The sequence below is a fragment of the Hibiscus syriacus genome, unplaced genomic scaffold, assembly GCF_006381635.1.
Source record: "Hibiscus syriacus cultivar Baekdansim isolate YM2019G1 unplaced genomic scaffold, ASM638163v2 tig00002840_pilon, whole genome shotgun sequence".
Classification (NCBI taxonomy): domain Eukaryota; kingdom Viridiplantae; phylum Streptophyta; class Magnoliopsida; order Malvales; family Malvaceae; genus Hibiscus; species Hibiscus syriacus.
The window spans coordinates 2,593,298-2,614,322 of record NW_024061947.1 but is presented as its reverse complement, the minus strand read 5'-3'; the positions used below and the strand labels follow the sequence as shown (position 1 = coordinate 2,614,322).

At 34.6% G+C, this 21,025-nt stretch overlaps 1 long non-coding RNA gene and 2 other non-coding genes across 3 annotated transcripts; 2 read left to right on the top strand and 1 right to left on the bottom strand.

The window, feature by feature from the left end:
- Positions 1–68: 68 nt before the first annotated feature.
- On the bottom strand, positions 69–19,930 carry LOC120155070. Its single transcript, XR_005518940.1, has 3 exons — positions 19,918–19,930; positions 9,269–9,274; positions 69–186 (listed from the first exon to the last, which is right to left on the bottom strand). It is a non-coding gene; the product is annotated as an uncharacterized LOC120155070 (long non-coding RNA).
- LOC120157975 lies at positions 3,795–3,893 on the top strand. The gene has a single exon (XR_005519184.1). It is a non-coding gene; the product is annotated as a small nucleolar RNA Z266 (small nucleolar RNA).
- Positions 15,721–15,801, top strand: TRNAL-UAG. The gene has a single exon. It is a non-coding gene; the product is annotated as a tRNA-Leu (tRNA).
- Positions 19,931–21,025: the final 1,095 nt, after the last annotated feature.

Sequence of the window (21,025 nt, the reverse complement as noted above, 5' to 3'; positions counted from 1 at the left end):
ATCTTCAGCTTCAAACTTTAAATCAGTACTATGATACTCCTCCTTTCAAGCAATATAACATGAATTTTTACAGTAAAGCAGATCAAACAAGTATAAAACAAGAACAAGTCTTGAAATTTACAAACATGATTACACAATTAACCATAATATAGATTTCTAAAAATTACATGTGATAACTGAAACCTTCTAAATAGATTTTAACGCGGTATCTGTTTTCATGGTTTCAAACACAATTTGAATGCTTTACTCATGATATTGCAAAGTTAATTCAGTAATGAAACAAAAATATAGTTTTCAAAAATTTTGATCCAGAAAATGAAAACCATACACATGCAAGCTAAGTAATTTGAACAATTAGGATGAAAAGTTGAACATCTTTTCAGGTTCAACTAGAGAAAATATAGCACTTCTCTGAGTACATGAACAAATGCTCATCAAAATTTGATAATATAATTGACATTAATTAAAAGTAAGGTTCTGAAATTTACTTAGCAATGAACCTACCCAAACTATATCTAAACGAGTGGCTCCTACAACTCAAGAAAACAATACCCATTAAAGAAAAAATTGACTTGCACATTTTTTATCACTTCAATAACACAAATTGATCAAAGTAGACACACCATTTTTAGAAAAATGATCAAAGCCGATATAACCTTAAAACCCTAATAAAAAACAAAGAAACAATTTCACTTTAAGACCCAAACTTGAATCAAACAATTTCATCATTTATTACTTGATTTGCTTATAATAAAAATCTCCAAACATTACACATTAAAACCAAAACAAAAGTTGATTAATCTTCAAAATAAAAGTCGAAATATTAATATCCTTCCAAATAAAGATAAACTTCAACAACATTTAATCATTTTGATAAGAACACAAATCAAATTTTTTATTGATGGCCGATTTTTAGCGATTCACTCCCGGTTCGGTTCGAACGGTTCACAGCCGGTTCAATAGTTCCTTGCGGTTCATTAGTAACGATTTAATCGGGTTAAAATGAACCGGACCTGGCAGTGATTCCCGATTGAACCGACCGGTCCGGTCCGATTTTCAAAACGTTGCTTTTGTTCTTGTTTTATCATTGGTTTTGAAAAAAATATTCAATTACTTATATTATCGATTTATTAAATTTTAATCACTTATGTTAGTGGGTTTTATATTTGCTTATTGAGTCATTATGCGTCAGTGGTGGATGCAAAATATACTCATAATGAACACGTGTCCACTTTAGAATATGAATTTCTTTATATTAATTGTCGTATTTTATTATGAGTGTCTACCTTGAAATTTTATTTGTATTCATTTTATAAAAAAAATCAATAATTAATATGTGTATCCTAAAAAATATTTTTAAATCTGTCGCTTGCATACGTTAGTAAAAAGGATATATTTTTAATATTATCTTTAAATTTTAGATAAAATAGCATTGACTATAAGTTTTAAATAAAATATAAATTTAACTTATAAATTGGATCAAAATCTCTTTATGAATTGATTGTCACTCATCAATAACGTGACGTCTCGGTCATTGGCAGCCACTATCAACATCGACATTCATACCCAAAAATTTCAAATCAACCCTTTTAACCTTCTTTTATATATATATATATATATATATATAGCTAAATGAAAAGCCCCTCTTTTTTATTCAGGGCTTACTCTTTCAATAGTTAACAAGTAAAATAAATAAGTGAAAGTGTTAACGTGAAAGAAAAAAGAGAGTACAACCAAATACACAAGAAAACAGTCATTAAAATACCCAAATCTGTGAAGCCAGCTACAAGGATCAAATTGGACTATTCTTTATTTCAATAAAAATATTGAATGCATGTATGATACAATAATTTGATTTTGAATAATACATAAATAAAAAGAATTGTATATTATTTTATTGTTAGATTAAGAATGAAGAAGACTAAAAATTAAAGAATATTTGATAAATTGAAGAGTAATATTTGAATAAAGAAAAAATATGATTAAATTTAATTAAAAATTGAATGAATGAATAAGATAAATGGAAAAGGAGGGTCAAAAACTAAACATTTTATGAAATTATAAAAATTATGGCCCATAATTATAAATATAAAAATTTGGTGAATTAATAAGATAAATGGAAAAAATATTAAAAACTAAAAATTTTACAAAATTAAAAATTAAGGGTCTAATTATAAATATAAAAAAATTAAATTGAAGTCCCTGAGGAAGGCGGCCCTGGGCACAACAACAAAAACTTTTCCATTAATAAAAAGCCATTTCAAAGACACAAAAAGAAGTACAAGAGGTTCCACTGTGGACGGTCTTTTTATTTCAACAATTCTACTGGCAAATACATGTCGTAAAAGCATCCTACATGATTTGAAAGGACAAGCATCATCCATGAAATGTTGTGAAGTTCCGGCACCAGTTCACATGTTACCCATCAAATTATTCTGTTTCGGTTTAAGGTTTCGATCACCCATTTTGCATCGGCTTCCACCTGAGAATTTTGAAAGATGAGTCCTATAAACATAAAAATATTTTAAAAAATATATTTTAGACGTTAAACAACTTACACACAAACAAGTAAATAAACCTATGTAACTTTTAGCCCATTTTACTGAAAAAAAGCCCACCATTGAGGTTCTCAAAGCCCGAACATCCCCCAATGAGGCCCGCAAGAGTGTAGCTCAATATCGTTATACCATTGCAAATTGTCTGCTATCAATATTCCCTTTATATAATCCGTTCGATTTAGGGTGCGTTTGGTTTAAGGAATGAAAGATTACCGGTGAGAATGTAAGATTACCAGAGAATAGGATTACTGGGAATGTTGTATTTTGTGTTTGGTTGACTTAGCAGGAATGTAAGATTACCGTGTTTGGTTAAAAGAATAAAAGATTATTAGAATGTATATTTGACCAAATTGTCTTTATTATATATTTGTTTTTAAAAAGTTGAAAAATATTTATATATTTTTAAAAAAAAAATTAAATTCATAAAATTTATATAATTATTTTACAAAATTGAAAATATAAAAAGGTTTAATGAAATGATAAAATTTTATTTTAACTCCTGAACTTCATATAAAATTTTAATTATAGATTTTTTTTTGTAAATCTAAAATAGTTTAAGGATAAATTTGTAATTTAACATTCGTATAATTTTTATTATTCAATGACAGAAAAATAATATTTAAAAAAAATTAAGGGCATTTTAGTACAAAACGCCGGAAATCCAACAATACCTTAAGAAATGGAGGTAATGACATTCCCGATAATATACTCCAAAAAATCCACTATTGGTAATCTTACATTACCGGGAATGAGATTCCCGAACTAACCAAACAGAAAATGGAATCCACATTCCCCCATCCAAAAACCTCCTTAGTGTTTCGTTTCTTATTATCAGATGTAGCAGTTCCTTCCTAGAATTTGCATTTTCCTATTTGTTATCGTTTTATTTTTCTTTCTCTTCGATGAGTTAAACGCGTAGGCCCCTAAGATCACCTTTCGTTTAACGTCCATGGAAGCGTTTCGAGTCATAGCTGCGCGATAGTAACCTTTTTTTAATGGGTTTCTCTCGAGGGTTTTCCTCTCTAGATCTCCCTCTGTTTTTTCCCCAGATGGGGGTTTCGTTGTTGGGACATTCCTTGTATTCGGATCTGTAACTTGTTTGTTCCTCGTGTCCTGGACCCCTTTAAGATATGTTCTGTTCTTATCGTGGTTTCAGATATGGTAAATTGTTTGAATTCAAATGAACAATGTTTAGATGTCTCGATTACCCCAGGTAGATTAACTTTGGTTTTATGAAAAAGGCAAGAGTGATGAATCAATTAGATGTGTGAATGGGAATGTTCTCATTTTGAACTCAAACTTTTGAGGCATTATAATTTGTCTGACTTGCCATTTAATCCAAGAATGCATTACCATTTTTTCGTATAATTTTCTCGTATTTTAGTTGAATATTCTTGCAGGATTTGTTGTGTGAACGGACAGCTTCTAGTCAAGTGTTCCATAGTTTTTACTTCAGATTGTCAACCTTTATAGAGTTCTTTGTTGGAGAGCCTGCGTGAATGTACATTAGCTACAGTTGGCAGATAATATTTGAAACTCCACATATTATAGTTTTAATTTTAGATTGGATTTTTAAGGTTCTAAAGCTTTGTATAAAATTATTGTATTGGCATAGCCTGGTGCATCGGGTTAAAACTTAAGGTGTAAATTAACACGGTGTTTGATGAATCGTTTGTGAACAACTAAATGAATAGAGGTGTGTTTGATTTGCTTATGTTAACAGACAAACTTGTTTATTGACTCTTTTAGCAATTCATTTATTAACTTGTTTATTTTCTCATTTACAAGTTTGTTTATCTAATTAGTTTTTTTCTTTTATTTTTTGTATTTTAATTATTGGTGAATATAAGGACTAAATTGAATATAAAGTGAATTTTAGAGTTCAAATTACGAAGCTTAAGGAATTTAAAGACTAATGATATAATTTTACAAATTTTCTTTGACTAGTAAATAAAAGGATAAAAAGAGAATGATTGTTGCTTAAATTAAACGAACATGTAAATGAATATGTTTGCGAATACTAAATGAACATGCTTATAAAGTTAAACAAATGAATTCGAAAATATACTAAAAATCTAAATGAACATAAACATTTTAAAAAACAAACGAACACACTTTTATTTTTTAAACCTCAATTCACTTACACCTATTAAAACTCGAAGGAGTAGTTGTTGCGGAAGACGGCTATCAGATAGAGCAAAATCTCAACTGATAATTTGAGAAAATAAAAATGAAAATAAAGAAGACACAAATTTTACGTGGAAAACTCCTAAATAATATAGGGTAAAAATCATGGGCAACAGTAGAAGAATTTCACTATGAGCAAATAGGAATGACAACTTCTCTCGATCGACCAAGGAGAAAACAATGATAATTCTCTCTTGATAAAAAGGAGAAAATAACTCTCAAGAAACTCTCTAAATTCTCTCTAGTATTGGAAGAAAGCTAGAATGCTTTGGGATGGTTTTGAAGCTAAATGAGCTAGGGTAAACTTAAGGACTAATCTTATAAATACCCTAAAGTTCAATGACTAATTGCATAGTTTTACCATCCAAAATATTCAACAATTTGGTGGCTAAATTTGACTAATTTTGCCGCCCATTAATGCTGCCAAATTGCTACCCATAATGTTGGCTAAAGATGCTATTTGGTGCCAACTTTCAACAATCTCCCACTTGAATATTTGATTGGAACAATCATATCTTCACACCATTCTTTCTACCTTGTACCTTTCATATTGCTTATGTCTCTAACAGACCATAAGAGGATCGACACCAAGTAAATTTATCAGCATTGATTGCCTTCGTCATGAAATCTGCTATGTTGTTTTTGGTATGGATTTTCTGCATATCTACCGTCCCTTCTTCCACCTTTTCACGAATGAAATGGTACTGAACTCGTATGTGCTTTGTCCTTTAATGAAATGTTGGATTTCTTGCTAAATGCAAGGCGCTTTGACTATCACAAAATAGAGAGACATACTCTTGATTGTGCCCAAGCTCCTTCAATAGCATATTCAACCAAATTGCTTATTTACTGGCTTGTGTAGCTGCTAGATATTCTGCCTCTGTTATGGATGTAGCCACAACTGACTGCAATTTTGAAACCCAGCTTACAGCCCCCCAGCAACTTTGAACACATATCATGTAGTAGATTTGCTTTTATCCAAATCCCTTGCATAGTCAGAATCTATATAACCATTGATTAATAAATTTGATCCTCCGTAACATAATGCAACATTTGAGGTCCCTTTGATGTATCTCAGGATCCTCTTTACTGTATTCCAGTGCTCTTTGCCTGGATTCGTCATGTACCAACTAACCACTCTCACTGCTTGTGCAATGTTTGGTCTTGTGCATATCATAGCAAACATTAAACTTCCCACTGCTGCTGCATACGGTACTCGAGACATCTCCATCCTCTCTTCTTCACTGCTAGGACTCATACTAGAGGATAATTTGAAGTTAATAGGAAGAGGGGTAGAAATTGGCTTATAATCTTGCATGCTAAATCGTGATAAGATATTTTTCAAGTAATTCTATTGTGAAAGCCAAATCTTCCTATTACTTCTGTCTCGGTGAATTTGCATCCCTAGAATCTTGTTTACTGATCCCAAGTCCTTCATTTCAAATTCCCTATCCAGTTGTGCCTTCAATTCTTCAATATGATCTTTGTTGGGTCCTGCAACTAACATGCCATCCACATACAATAGCAATATAACAAAATCGTTATCACCAGACCTCTTGAAATAAGCACAAGGGTCTGAATTAAGTCTGTTGTATCCAAGGCACATAATGAAGGAATCAAATCTCTTATACCAACACCTCGGCGCATGCTTTAGACCATACAGAGATTTGTTCAACCTGCAAATCAAGTTCTTCTTTTCTTTTTCTTCAAAGCCTTCAGGCTGGAGCATGCAAATCTCTTCTTCAAGATTTCCATGAAGAAAAGTTATTTTAACATCTAGCTACTCTAGATGTAAGTTCAATGTAGCACACATTGCCAAGACTACTTGAACTGTTGTTAGTCGAACCACATGAGAAAAGATTTCATTGAAATCAATACCTTCTTTTTGAGCATATCCTTTGACTACGAGTCTTGCATGATACCTCTCCACTTGATTGTCACTATTTCTTTTGATTTTGAAGACCCATTTGTTACCAATTGGCTTCCTTCCTTGTGGTAGTGGCACAAGGTCCCATGTATTATTTTTATGAAGGGCTTCAATTTCTTCTTGCATCGCCATCATCCACAGTGAAGCATCTGAGCTGCTTATTGCCTCCTGAAATGTTGATGGCTCACCGTCCTCTGTTAAAAGGCAGTATGAAATGTTACCTTCTATAACATAATCTGAGTGCCAATTGGAACGTCTTCTCATACGATCTGATTGACGAGTTGTTGGAGCTTCAGAACTCTCTGGTTCTTGTTCATCATGTGCTGGTTCTGCTTCATAAGAATCTCCTTGTTCATCCTCATTTTCTACATGTATCTGTGTAGTCTCTGACTTTTCTGCGCTATCATCGTCTTCTTTTCTTTGTAGTTTATCCTCTACAAAGATAACATCCCTGCTGATGACCACTTTGCGGGCAGTGGGATCCCACAAGCGATACCCCTTTACTCCATCAACATACCCCAAGAATTTGCATTTCCTAGATTTTGGATCCAGCTTTGAAATTTCTTGGGAGTTGTACATCATGTACACAATACTTCCAAATACATGGAGGTTTGAATAATCAGCTGGTTTACCATTCCACATCTCCATTGGTGTCTTCATCTCTATTGCAGTTGATGGAGCTCGATTCACCAAATAACAGGCGATATTGACTGCTTCTGCCCAAAATGATTTTTCTAGGTCTGCATCCCTCAACATTGCTCTTGTTCTTTCTAACAAGGTTTTGTTCATCCGCTCTGCCACTCTATTTTGTTGAGGAGTGTTCGCCACTGTGAACTGTCTTTTGATGCATTCTTTCCTGCAAAAGTCATCAAATTCTTCACTTGTGTATTCTCCTCCATTATCTGTTCTGAAACACTTGATCTTATTTCTAGAATCAAGTGCCACCCGCGCTTTGAAGTTTTTGAAAGTGCAAAACACATCTGACTTCTTCTTAATAGGGTACACCCAACATCTCCTGGAGTAGTCATCAATAAATGAGACAAAATATTTTGCTCTGCCTACGGATGTAACTGGTGTTTTCCATACGTCAGAGTGAACCAGTTCTAGAACATTTTTGCCTCTAGAATTTGATGTGTTCAATTTCAACCGGTGCTGCTTACTTGTTATGCAATGCTCACACAAAGTAAGTGATACCTTTGTTAAGCCTGTAAGTAGTTTTTGCTCCGCAAGGACTTTCATTCCTTGTTCTGACATGTGTCCAAGTTTCTGATGCCATAACATTGCAGAATCGGAACTACATGAGGCAACAGAGGCTTCTGCTTCTAGCAAAGTCTCTCCCTTCAGCATGTACAAGTTTCTTGCTATCTTTTCACCTTTCAGTACCACAAGCACTCCACGGAACACCTTCATGATTCCTTTCCATGTTTCAATCTTGCTTGCATTATTATCTAACAATCCGTAGGATAATAAATTTTTCTTCAAGCTTTCACGTGTCGCACATCTCGAACAACTTTAATTGTTCCATCATACATCTTCAATTTGATGGTTCCCACGCCAACGATCTTCAAGGCATGATCATTGCAACTATAGACAGATCCTCCTGAGACAGGTTCATAATGATGGAACCATTCACTTCTTGAGGTCATGTGATATGTTGCTCCCGAATCAATGAGCCATATATCTGCATATCTCTTTTTACCTTCCACGGTGGTTGACGCTTCATAACATAGAGCATCTCCATAATCTGAAGTGTTTGCGGTATTGCCTTGTGGATTGGAGTTTTTATTCAGACTCCAACAATCCTTCTTCAAGTGACCATTATTTCCACAGTTGTAGCACTTTAAATTCTTCTTGCTTCTCGACTTCGATCTATCATGTTTGTGACTGCTTCTTTGGCCATGTTCTATTAATCTCCCTCTCATCGTTGTCAACGTTTCTGCTTGTTGCAGATTTACTTATTTGTCTTCCTTGTTCTTGTACCAATTTTCTTCTTGTAGAACAACAGCTGCAACGTCATGGAAAACTAGACTGGTGACATTACTGTTCTCCTATTTTACACGTGAAAGGATGTAAGCTGAGAAAATAAAGTGTTCAGTGTATTTAAGTGCTCTGTCACTGAAGTAGATTCTGCATACGGAGAGTGTACAATTTTCTCTTAAAGAAAATTTTATTGTACAACAATGTGGCCTCGTAAAATTTAGTAAGATGATCTTATATCACCTTAGCTGTCTTCTTCTCCTCGATGCTTGACAATACTTCATCTGTTAATGCTAAATGAAAGTTTTCCATAACATTCCCGTCCATCTCATTCCATTTGCTGTCATCTATAAAATCCACCGGCCTTTCACTGATAGCTGCTAGACAACCGTCTTTCCTCAGGATGGCCTTCATTTTTAACAATGAGAAATTTCTCCATTGAATTTTTCAATATCAAATTTCATTGTCATAGCTTCTATTACGGATAGCTCACACTATTTCACTATCGTGAATAGTTCTCTAGAACCTTCAAAGAATGGGTAATACCTTCTTACTTTCTTATGTTGGAGGATCCACCTTTTGGTGGCAACTACAAAGACAATAAGCATATATTACACACTCTAATCTGGCTCTGATACCAATTGTTGCGGAAGAAAGCTATCAGGTAGAACAAAATCTCAACTGATAATTTGAGAAAATAAAAATGAAAATAAAGAAGACACAAATTTTACGTGGAAAACTCCTAAATAATATAGGGTAAAAACCACAGGCAACGGTAGAAGAATTTCACTATGAGAAAATAGGAATTACAACTTTTCTCGATCGACCAAGGAGAAAACAATGATAATTCTCTCTTGATAAAAAGGAGAAAATAACTCTCAAGAAACTCTCTAGTATTCGAAGAAAGCTAGAATGCTTTGGGATGGTTTTGAAGCTAAATGAGCTAGGGTATTTATAGTTGAAACTTAAGGACTAATCTTATAAATACCCTAAAGTTAAATGACTAATTGCATAGTTTTACCATCCAAAATATTCAACAATTTGGTGGCCAAATTTGACTAATTTTATCGCCCATTAATGCTGCCAAATTGCTACCCATAATGTTGACTGAAGATGCTATTTGATGCTAACTTTTAACAATCTCCTACTTGAAGATTTGATTGGAACAATCATATCTTCACACCATTCTTTCTACCTTGTACCTTTCATATTGCTTATGTCTCTGACAGACCACAAGAGGATCGACACCAAGTAAATTTATCAGCATTGATTGCCTTCGTCATGAAATCTACTATGTTGTCTTTGGTATAAATTTTCTGCATATCTACCGTCCCTTCTTCCACCTTTTCACGAATGAAATGGTATTGAACTCGTATGTGCTTTGTCCTTGAATGAAATGCTGGATTTCTTACTAAATGCAAGGCGCTTTGATTGTCACAAAACAGAGAGACATACTCTTGATTGTGCCCAAGCTCCTCCAATAGCCTCTTCAACCAAATTGCTTCTTTACTGGCTTGTGTAGCTGCTAGATATTCTGCCTCTATTGTGGATGTAGCCACAACTTACTGCAATTTTGAAACCCAGCTTACAACCCCCCAGCAACTTTGAACACATATCCTGTAGTAGATTTGCTTTTATCCAAATCCCCTGCATAGTCAGAATTTACATAACCATTGATTAATAAATTTGATCCTCCGTAACATAATGTAACATTTGAGGTCCCTTTGATGTATCTCAGGATCCTCTTTACTGTATTCCAATGCTCTTTGCCTGGATTCGCCATATACCAACTAACTACTACCACTGCTTGTGCAATGTCTTTCTTGTGCATATCATAGCGAACATTAAACTTCCTACTGTTGATGCATACGGTACTCGAGACATCTCCGTCCTCTCTTCTTCACTACTAGGACTCATACTGGAGGATAATTTGAAGTTAATAGGAAGAGGGGTAGAAATTGGCTTACAATCTTGCATGCTAAATCGTGATAAGATCTTATTCAAGTAATTCTTTTATGAAAGCCAAATCTTCCTATTACTTCTGTCTCGGTGAATTTACATCCCTAGAATCTTGTTTGCTGATCCTAAGTCCTTCATTTAAAATTCCATAGCCAGTTATGCCTTCAATTCTTCAATATGATCTTTGTTGGGTCCTGCAACTAACATGTCATCCACATACAACAATAATATTACAAAATCCTTATCACCAGACCTCTTGAAATAAGCACAAAGATCTGAATTAAGTCTTTTGTATCCAAGACACATAATGAAGGAATCAAATCTCTTATACCAACACATCGGCGCCTGCTTTAGACCGTACATAGATTTGTTAAACCTGCAAATCAAGTTCTTCTTTTCTTTCAAAACCTTCAAGCTGGAGCATGTAAATCTCTTCTTCAAGATTTCCATGAAGAAAATCTGTTTTAACATCTAGCTGCTCTAGATGTAAGTTCAATGTAGCACACATTGCCAAGACTACTCGAACTGTTGTTAGTCGAACCACAAGAGAAAAGATTTCTTTGAAATCAATAACTTCTTTTTGAGCATATCCTTTGACTACCAGTCTTGCACGATACCTCTCCACTTGATTGTCACCATTTCGTTTGATTTTGAAGACCCATTTGTTACCAATTGACTTCCTTCCTTGTGGTAGTGGCACAAGGTCCCATGTATTATTTTTATGAAGGGCTTCAATTTCTTCTTGCATCGCCATCATCCACAGTGAAGCATCTGAGCTGCTTATTGCCCCCTGAAATGTTGATGGCTCACCGTCCTCTGTTAAAAGGCAGTATGAAATATTACCTTCTATAACATAATCTGAGTGCTAATTGGGACGTCTTCTCACACGATCTGATTGACGAGTTGTTGGAGCTTCAGAAATCTCTGGTTCTTGTTCATCATGTGCTAGTTCTGCTTCATAAGAATCTCTTTGTTCATTATCCTTTTCCACATGTATCTGTGTAGTCTCTGACTTTTCTGCGCTATCATCGTGTTCTTTTCTTTGTAGTTTATCCTCTATAAAGATAACTTCCTTGTTGATTATCACTTTGCGGGCAGTGGGATCCCACAAGCGATACCCCTTTACTCCATCAACATACCCCAAGAATTTGTATTTCCTAGATTTTAGATCCAACTTTGAAATTTCTTGGGAGTTGTACATCACGTACACAATACTTCCAAATACATGGAGGTTTGAATAATTAGCTGGTTTACCAGTCCACATCTCCATTAGTGTTTTCAGCTATATTGCAGTTTATGGAGCTCGATTCACCAAATAACATGTGGTATTGACTGCTTCTGCCCAAAATGATTTTTCTAGGTCTGCATCTCTAAACATTGCTTTTGTTCTTTCTAGCAAGATTCTGTTCATCCGCTCTGCCACTCCATTTTGTTGAGGAGTATTCGCCATTGTGAACTGTCTTTTATTGCCTTATTTCCTGTAAAAGTCATCAAATTCTTCACTTGTGTATTCTCCTCCATTATCTGTTCTGAAACACTTGATCTTATTTCCAGAATCAAGTTCCACCCGCGCTTTGAAGTTTCTGAAATTGCAAAACACATCTGACTTCTTCTTAATAGGGTACACCCAACATCTCATGGAGTAGTCGTCAATAAATGAGACAAAATATTTTGCTCCGCCTACGGATGTAACTGGTGCTTGCCATACGTCAGAGTGAACCAGTTCTAGAACATTTTTGCCTCTAGAATTTGATGTGTTCAATTTCAACCGGTGTTGCTTACTTGTTATGCAATGCTCACACAAAGTAAGTGATACCTTTGTTAAGTCTGGAAGTAGCTTTTTCTCCGCAAGGACTTTCATTCCTTGTTCTGACATGCGTCTAAGTTTCTGATGCCATAGCATTGCAGAATCGGAACTACATGAGGCAGCAAAGGCTTATGCTTCTAGCAAAGTCTCTCCCTTCAACATGTATGAGTTTCCTGCTATCTTTTTGCCTTTCAGTACCACAAGCTCTCCACGGAACACCTTCATGATTCCTTTCCGTGTTTCAATCTTGCTTCCATTATTATCCAACAATCCATAGGATAATAAATTTTTCTTCAAGCCTTTCACGTATCGCACATCTCGAACAACTTTAATTGTTCCATCATACATCTTCAGTTTGATGGTTCCTACGCCAATGATCTCCAAGGCATGATCATTGCAACTATAGACAAATCCTCCTGAGACAGGTTCATAATGATGGAACCATTCTCTTCTTGAGGTCATGTGATATGTTGCTCCCGAATCAATGAGCCATATATCTGTATATCTCTTTCTACCTTCCACGGTGGTTGACGCTTCACAACATAGAGCATCTCCATCATCTGAAGTGTTTGTGGTATTGCCTTGTGGATTGGAGTTTTTATTCAGACTCCAACAATTCTTCTTCAAGTGACCATTCTTTCCACAGTTGTAGCACTTTAAATTCTTCTTGCTTCTCGACTTCGATCTACCATATTTGTGACTGCTGCTTTGGCCAAGTTCTATTGATGTCCCTCTCATCGTTGTCAACGCTTCTGCTTGTTGCAGATTTACTTGTCTGTCTTCCTTGTTCTTGCGCCGATTTTCTTCTTATAGAACAGCAGCTGCAACGTCATCGAAGACTAGACTGGTGACATTACTGTTTGTCAAGTTGATGATGAGTTGATCATACGAATCAGGTAGACTTTGAAGTAGAAGTTCAGCATGTTCTTATTCTCCTATTTTACAACTTAAGGATGTAAGCTGAGAAAATAAAGTGTTTAGTGTATTTAAGTGCTTTGTCACTGAAGTAGATTTTGGCATACGAAGAGTGTATAATTTTCTCTTAAGGAAAATTTTATTGTGCAACGATGTGGCCTCGTACAATTTGGTGAGATGATCTCATATCTCCTTAGCTGTCTTCTTCTCCTCGATGCTTGATAATACTTCATCTGTTAATGCTAGATGAAAGTTTGTCATAGCATTCCCGTCCATCTCGTTCCATTTGTTGTCATCTATGAAATCCACCGACCTTTCACTGATAGCTGCTAGACAACCGTCTTTCCTTAAGATGACCTTCATTTTTAATTTCCACAATGAGAAATTTCTCCCATTGAATTTTTCAATATCAAATTTCGTTGTCATAGCTTCTATTACGGATAGCTCCCACTATTTTCCTATCGTGAATAGTTCTCTAGAACCTTCAAAGAATGGGTAATACCTTCTTACTTTCTTATGTTGGAGGATCCACCTTTTGGTGGCGACCACAAAGACAATAAACAAATAGGAATTACAACTTTTCTCGATCGACCAATGAGAAAACAATGATAATTCTCTCTTGATAAAAAGGAGAAAATAACTCTCAAGAAACTCTCTAAATTCTCTCTGGTATTGGAAGAAAGCTTGAATGCTTTGGGATGGTTTTGAAGCTAAATGAGCTAGGGCATTTATAGTTGAAACTTAAGGACTAATCTTGTAAATACCCTAAAGTTCAATAACTAATTGCATAGTTTTACCATCCAAAATATTCAACAATTTGGTTGCCAAATTTGACTAATTTTGCCGCCCATTAATGCTGCCAAATTGCCACCCATAATGTTGACTAAAGATGTTATTTGGTGCCAACTTTCAACAGTAGTCTCATGCAACTAGTATTCTCTATCCATGCAGATAATATTATCACTCATTTTTCTTTTACAAATTTAATAACAAATCATTATATTTAAACAAAAATTAAAATATTTTCTCAAAAGAGGGATTGTATTGGAATATACTATACATCTTACAAACAAAAATTTAGTGTTGATTGCCTTGTGTTGTTTGGAAATTTTAATCACCGGGTTATTCCTATTGTTGTTGTCAAACACTGAATGCCTCCTTCCACACAGATGTCATAAAAGCATCGTCAGCAAATGATGATTACATCAATGAGTCCATACATAAAGATTCTTTACTAATCACGGAAGAATCATTTCTTGCCTTCATCTTCTTTGTGCTCCTTCACCAGAAGAAGTCAACAGATTAGTTCATTGCTAATTGCAAAACGTTTTTAAGATTATTAACAACAAAAGAAGATTATGGAATAGCGAGCATTGTTTCGTTTTCCAAGACGGGAAGACATATCTCTCCAAGTCAAATTAATGCACCAACTCTTCAATGTTCTTCAAGCTTACTACTTTAGCCACAATCAAAATGTGGCTTTCGTTGGTGCTTGTAAGTTTTCTTTTAAATGGACAAAACTATATGGTTTGACAGAAATTAATGTTAGCTTGATTCTAATCACCCTGCAGATATCAATGGCTTTGTTGGGAGAAAATAAAACCCTACGTCTCTTAGAGACATCAGCCAACTTGGTACAACGGCTCCCAATGTATATAGCTTGGTGGATACCTCGCTATGACCGGTGCGTTTGCAACGAATGTGAGGTCTTTTCTGGCATATTTGGGATTGGCAAAACATTCTGGCATCAAAATGCGACCCCAACATTGAATGCTCTACTGGTTAAATAAGTGAAGCACAACGAAGCTTCTCTTGGCAGCCTATCCACACCCGAGGAAAATCTGCAAGTCCGGATTCATTGTGGAAAGAAAAGGAAATAGCTCATATTTGATTCATCCAAAGAGAATTGTCATCTCAACACTATACATCGAAGCCTCTTGATGACTCCACATACTTCTTTTCTAGCTAACAAGTATGTGAACAAACCTGGTTTTAGATACTTGTGGATGTTTTTGGACATTCATATTTACTGATTGGTGAAAAATCTTACAAAGATTACAGTATCTCTCCTAAGGCTATCTGAAGAAAGGAAAAATGTTGTGATGATTAAAAAACGAAAAGAAAGATGGCAAAGAAGCCTTAGATTGGGCTGTTGATCCTTACCAAGGATATGTAGAATCTAATGTTGTTGGTTTTCACTTTTGGTAGTCTTTTTCTTTGTTTTTCTTCTTCTCAACATTCATATGACATGATTTTCTATTGCCATAAAAATGGAATTCCTCAGGAAAAGAATGAGGCATTAAATGTCTTCAAGTCATTTATGGCCAATTTTTGTAATTTTCCAACATGTTAAATGTTATGTAAGTTTTAAATTTAACACCTAATATCAAGGCAGTTTGGCTGAGTGGTCTAAGGCGCCAGATTTAGGCTCTGGTCCGAAAGGGGCGTGGGTTTAAATCCCACAGCTGTCAATTTTTTCACTTATTTAAGTTGCAAATGATAGAAAAGTTTGTCATTAACATTGGGCTGAAATACAGACATTTTTGCCAAGCCAGCTTTGGCAAAAAACAATCTTGTTTAGTTAACGGAGTACTCTTTCCAGGATCAAATCACTTTGGAAATCAGGTTGTGCATAAATTTAGAGCACAATAAAAACCCAGAGCAAAGACAAGTGGACAGAAGTATATTTGAAAATGATAGTCAACATGTTAAAGGTAGAATATGTTAACTGCAATATGGTACAAAATCAATGTATTAACTGCAATATGGCACAAAATCAATGTAATTATCTCAGGAAATATACCAAAAGGCTTATTTGTTGGAGCTGAATAATATAACAAGGGTGACCACAATTAGTAGGAGTAGATTGCATCAGAATAAACCTATTCAATGCAATCATGAAAAGAGTCGGGACTAGGACGATCTATTTGTTTATCTCTAAGAAAAAGGAAGTAGGTAAGCAAACAAAATAAGATGAAAGTCCCAAGGGAAGAAATAATATACCTCAACTATTTTAGAAGAGTCGCGCTCGTATCTTCCCCCATGAAACAACTTCATCCGGAGTCACTCCCATCGTACTCTTCGCCTGTGTTTAACTAAACAGCGTCATCAGCGCTGTTACAGATATGATGTTTCCACAGTCGTCCTTGTATGATTATCATTATTGTCTGTTTTCCTAGACTTGCATGAACAGCTTCAGTTATTCATGGATCTAATACCTGCTAAAAAAGTAGCTAGGTACATGATCATATATCTATTTCTCATGAAGCTTTAATCAGTATATCAGAGTGGCGCAGCGGAAGCATGGTGGGCCCATAACCCACAGGTTATTCATTGATGGGCTTTAATGAGTATATCTGAGTGGCTCTGATATTCATTGATGATGGGCTTAAACAGTGTTTTTCTTTTCGGGATTTATGTGGTTTTTATAATTGGTTTGCTCTCTGATGTATAATTGCACTTTGTATTATAGCCTGTTATGGATGTCATTTCCTTATAACTGTTGTTTGATCATTTATGTGTTACTTGTTGCAGGCATTTATAACCGCTTCAACTGCAACAGAGGAAGAGTTGCTTAACTGGTATATGATTGACTGCCAGGGTATTCTTTTATTTTTTATGAAGTGTCCCTTTTAACTTGAATCTAGTGCGGGGAGGTTCTCACTTTGATACAGCAAGTGATGCAGGTGAATGTAGCTCTGTTTTGATAACAAAGCAAAGGGCTCTTATTCTTCTAAGAAATTGTCGAGGCCGTCTTTCGGTTGGGCCTGGAATTGAGCTTCGGCTTGAAAAGAAATGTTAGAGTCACCCATAATCATTTAAAAAACATTTAGGTAGATCGAACACCATCTTACATGGTTTGTGTTTTACCAGAAATGTGTCAGGTTCGGGAGTCGGTTACGGTCAAAGAAGGATTAGCACATTTGAACCGCCTTTTCGGTACTAATTAATTTGTCGATTGTCTTTAATTGCAAAAATTAAAAAAATTAAATTAAAATTTAAAACATTGATTCAAATAATTACATTTGATCGATTGACGTTACTATTGAAAAAAGGTCAAAAATATGTTAGATGGTAAAATAAAAATAAATACGAAAAAAGGAAAAAAAAGAAAAAAAATATATTAATATAATAATAATAAAATAAAATAGATGACAAAGATAAACAAAAGTTAGTAAAAAAAGAAAAAGATAATAGAAAATAAAAAATAATAATAACATAAAATAAAATAAAATAATAATAAAAATGTTAGTTAACCAAGAAAAAAAATTAATAAGAATAAAAAAAGAAAAAAAGAAAATAGAAAAAATAAATTAAAAACGTGAATAAATAAATAAATAAAATCAAAAATAAAAAGGACTAAAATAGCTAAAGTAAAAATTTACAGGTCTAAAATAGCAAAAACAAAAATTAAAAAGGGCTGAAAAGTAATTTCGAATTAACCAGAGCCAAAATCACAAACATCAAATAGTACAGGTCTAAAACGAAAATAATCCATAAATGACACTTAGGGCTAAAATGAACTTCATTAAAACTTGAAAGATTACAAAAGAAAATGGCCCACTCTCTTTAAGAAGTGCACGAGTTTCATTATACCGGTATGAAAGCCTTACTCCTTTTCTAAAAGCTTTACTTTCTCTTGGGTTAACAACAAAAACAAAGAAAAATCTTCTTTGCACGGTCGTACCTTCTTTGGTTCAATGAATGGCCATCGTTCACCTGAGCTGGAGGCTTTTGGCAACTCAGATTCCAGTGACCTTTGAGCTTCCCGGGGAACATCGAACAAGATGAGTCTTCTTTTCTCTCTTTTATTCTCTTTTCTTTTTTAAAATCTCTAAAAATATCTATTTTCTCTGATTTTGTGTTGTATTTCTTTGTTATCTCCTTATTTTTTGGTTCAAATGTGATATTGAAAATCTAAAAAAGGCACCAAATCTTTGAAATAGAAACTCACTGTGTATTTCTTTTCAAAGAGGAGATCAACATGAATTGATTTCTTTTTTCTTTGAATGGAGAGGAACCCTTTATTACAATACTTTATGTTGAGAGAAAAAAATGGAAGCCTGCTCCCTCTCCGTATATGTTCCGGTTTTATCCCTTTTTCGTATGATTTCACCCCGTATTTTTGTGATTTCTAGTCTGTTTCCTCCTCGTATTCTCGTGATATTCGTGTGCATTTCCGTCCCTTTTCTCTGTTACATCTTAACACGTATTTATAGTGTAACCCCCACAGACCAATAAGGGTAACCAGATCCGATCCGAGGTGTCACATTTGGGCCACCGGAGCGACCCACTGTAAAAATAGCGAAAAATTTAAAACTTTTATTGAAACGTGTAACTTATAAAATCAGTTGTCACTATTTAAAAATAAAACAAATTTCCAGACTCGTATATAAATCAAAATACAATTACATGCCCCCTAATCACATGTACCATACTCTGCAACAACGCTGGAAGAACTCCCTTACTGAAGTCGATAGATGCACTGGTACAATTCTTTTAACCTGAAAAGGTGAGTAATAAAGTGAGCTTCGAAAAGCTCAGTAATACAGAACTACCAGATGATGCTGAAGAACGTGCGGATTCAGATAAACATACATATCCTTATTATTTCCGAACATTTACAGATTTTTATGCTGAGCGGAGATCCTACTGATATTTCAGATAGTAATGGACAATGAGCTTTCAGTTTAGACAAATATTTCGGATGACTGAGTTCAGGAGATCAAAATATGTTATCTAGTGTGTTCCAATAAAACCAGTAAAAAGATACAGATCTTTTAAAACATATATATATATATACTCTCATCCGTCATGTACAAAATGTGTAGGTTCCCCAGAACCATACAACCCCGTCACGTCCAGTAAGGCCCTGAGCACACAGCCGAGGAACCGATAAGTAAGGCCCTAAGCACACAACCAAGGAACCTCCAGGTATTCTTCCTCCAACATTAACCCCCCAAATAAAACATGTTCCGTTCGTAAACGAATATATCAAAAATCAAATCATAATTCACGTAAAGTATCATATCAAAATCCAAGTCAAGTATCAGATCAAAATCCAAGTCAAGTATCAGATCAGAATCCATGTCAGATATCAAATCAGAATCCATGTCAAGTATCAGATCAGAAATCAAATCAAAAATCAGGTAAAATATTCATATGAGTAGGGAACACACCAGAATTTACAGATAGTATTCAAAGATATTGGATAATCTTAACAAGTAGAGGAACACGGATCTTTAGTATACCGATAGAATAACGAAATTCAGAATCACTATTGGAAGAGTTCAATAACTGACAGAATCATCAGTTATTCAGAATGTGACTTGAGCTGATAAGGAAGAAATGAAGGTTCAGGACATTTATATTCTATGTCGATTGATCGGATTATCGGACAACTCTTAGGTGAATAGTTCCAGAACTAATGCTTGTCGATTGGTCAATTCATTGTTCTTCCATGGTATTTACTCTTTAATACCACAAATTCTTGTCCATAGACCATTTTCGGAATCATCGCTAAATAAATCTTCCAATGTTTTTATTTCATTTCCACGCTTCCACAATATCATGTAATGCTGACGTACTTGATTATTTTAATCATAAACCATCGTAATTGTACACTATGTAAACTCATCAGAGTTTCCAAACTTGTCCAAATCACTTACTAAATCCTCAGTCATTGAGTTTACCTAATTTATTTAGCAGTCATGTCCATTCCCATAATATTCGAGGGTTTTCAAGGTAATCTAGACGTTTCTGAATTTCGGACACATACTGTACTTTCGTTCAATTCAATTTGGTTTTCGTGGTTGATTTTTCTAACAAATATCAACTCTTTACTATTGAATGCGTTATAGAGTTGAGCTGAATACTTCCAAAACTATCATCGAGCCAAACTTGAAAATACAAACATGCATTCAAGTGACATCTATGTCATTCAGGTACTGATATAACACTAGCATTGGTTGCTCGACTTAATAGGTGATCCATAACTTTTAAGATCAGTACCACACCCATGTTTATTTGGATTCCTTAATTAATCCAACATCTACTTAGTCTAGGTCACAAGGGTATTTTGGTAATTTTGGTATTCAGTTTTATTCCATTCATTTCAGAGCTTGAGGATATCCAATCATTCTTGAGCTTGGTGGTATTCTTGATTCATTTATATTACAGGGGTATTTTGGTCATTTTACAGATTCAATGTATTTTAATCATTTTCTTCCGTCCGATCTTACTATTAAATTCAATCTTATCATTTATTTCAGTCATTTCGAACAATTCTGATAGCAGAATACCCCCGATAAATTATTCTTCAGGTATTTACTCATTACTCGAATATTTCAGGGTCAAGTGCATTCTCAAATTTTACAAACGGAATATCAAGAATTTTTTTGTACGAAGACAGGATCTTAACAATTAAATTCGTACTTAATTGAGTTAAGTACAAATCCTCAAAGTACTTTCTCATTCAGGGTCAACTCAGACTATTTTACCTCTCAAGGGCATTTCCGTAATTTCTTAACTAGATAATTTCAATATTAGCTCTTAACGAAAATAATTATAATTTAGAGATTCTATGATCAATTGCTTTCCCGAACATTCTCTTATCTTGAAATGATTCCTTAATAGAATTCTAATATCTTGTACAAACCCTCTAGGGTTTAAAAACCGGTTATCCGTATTTCGTAA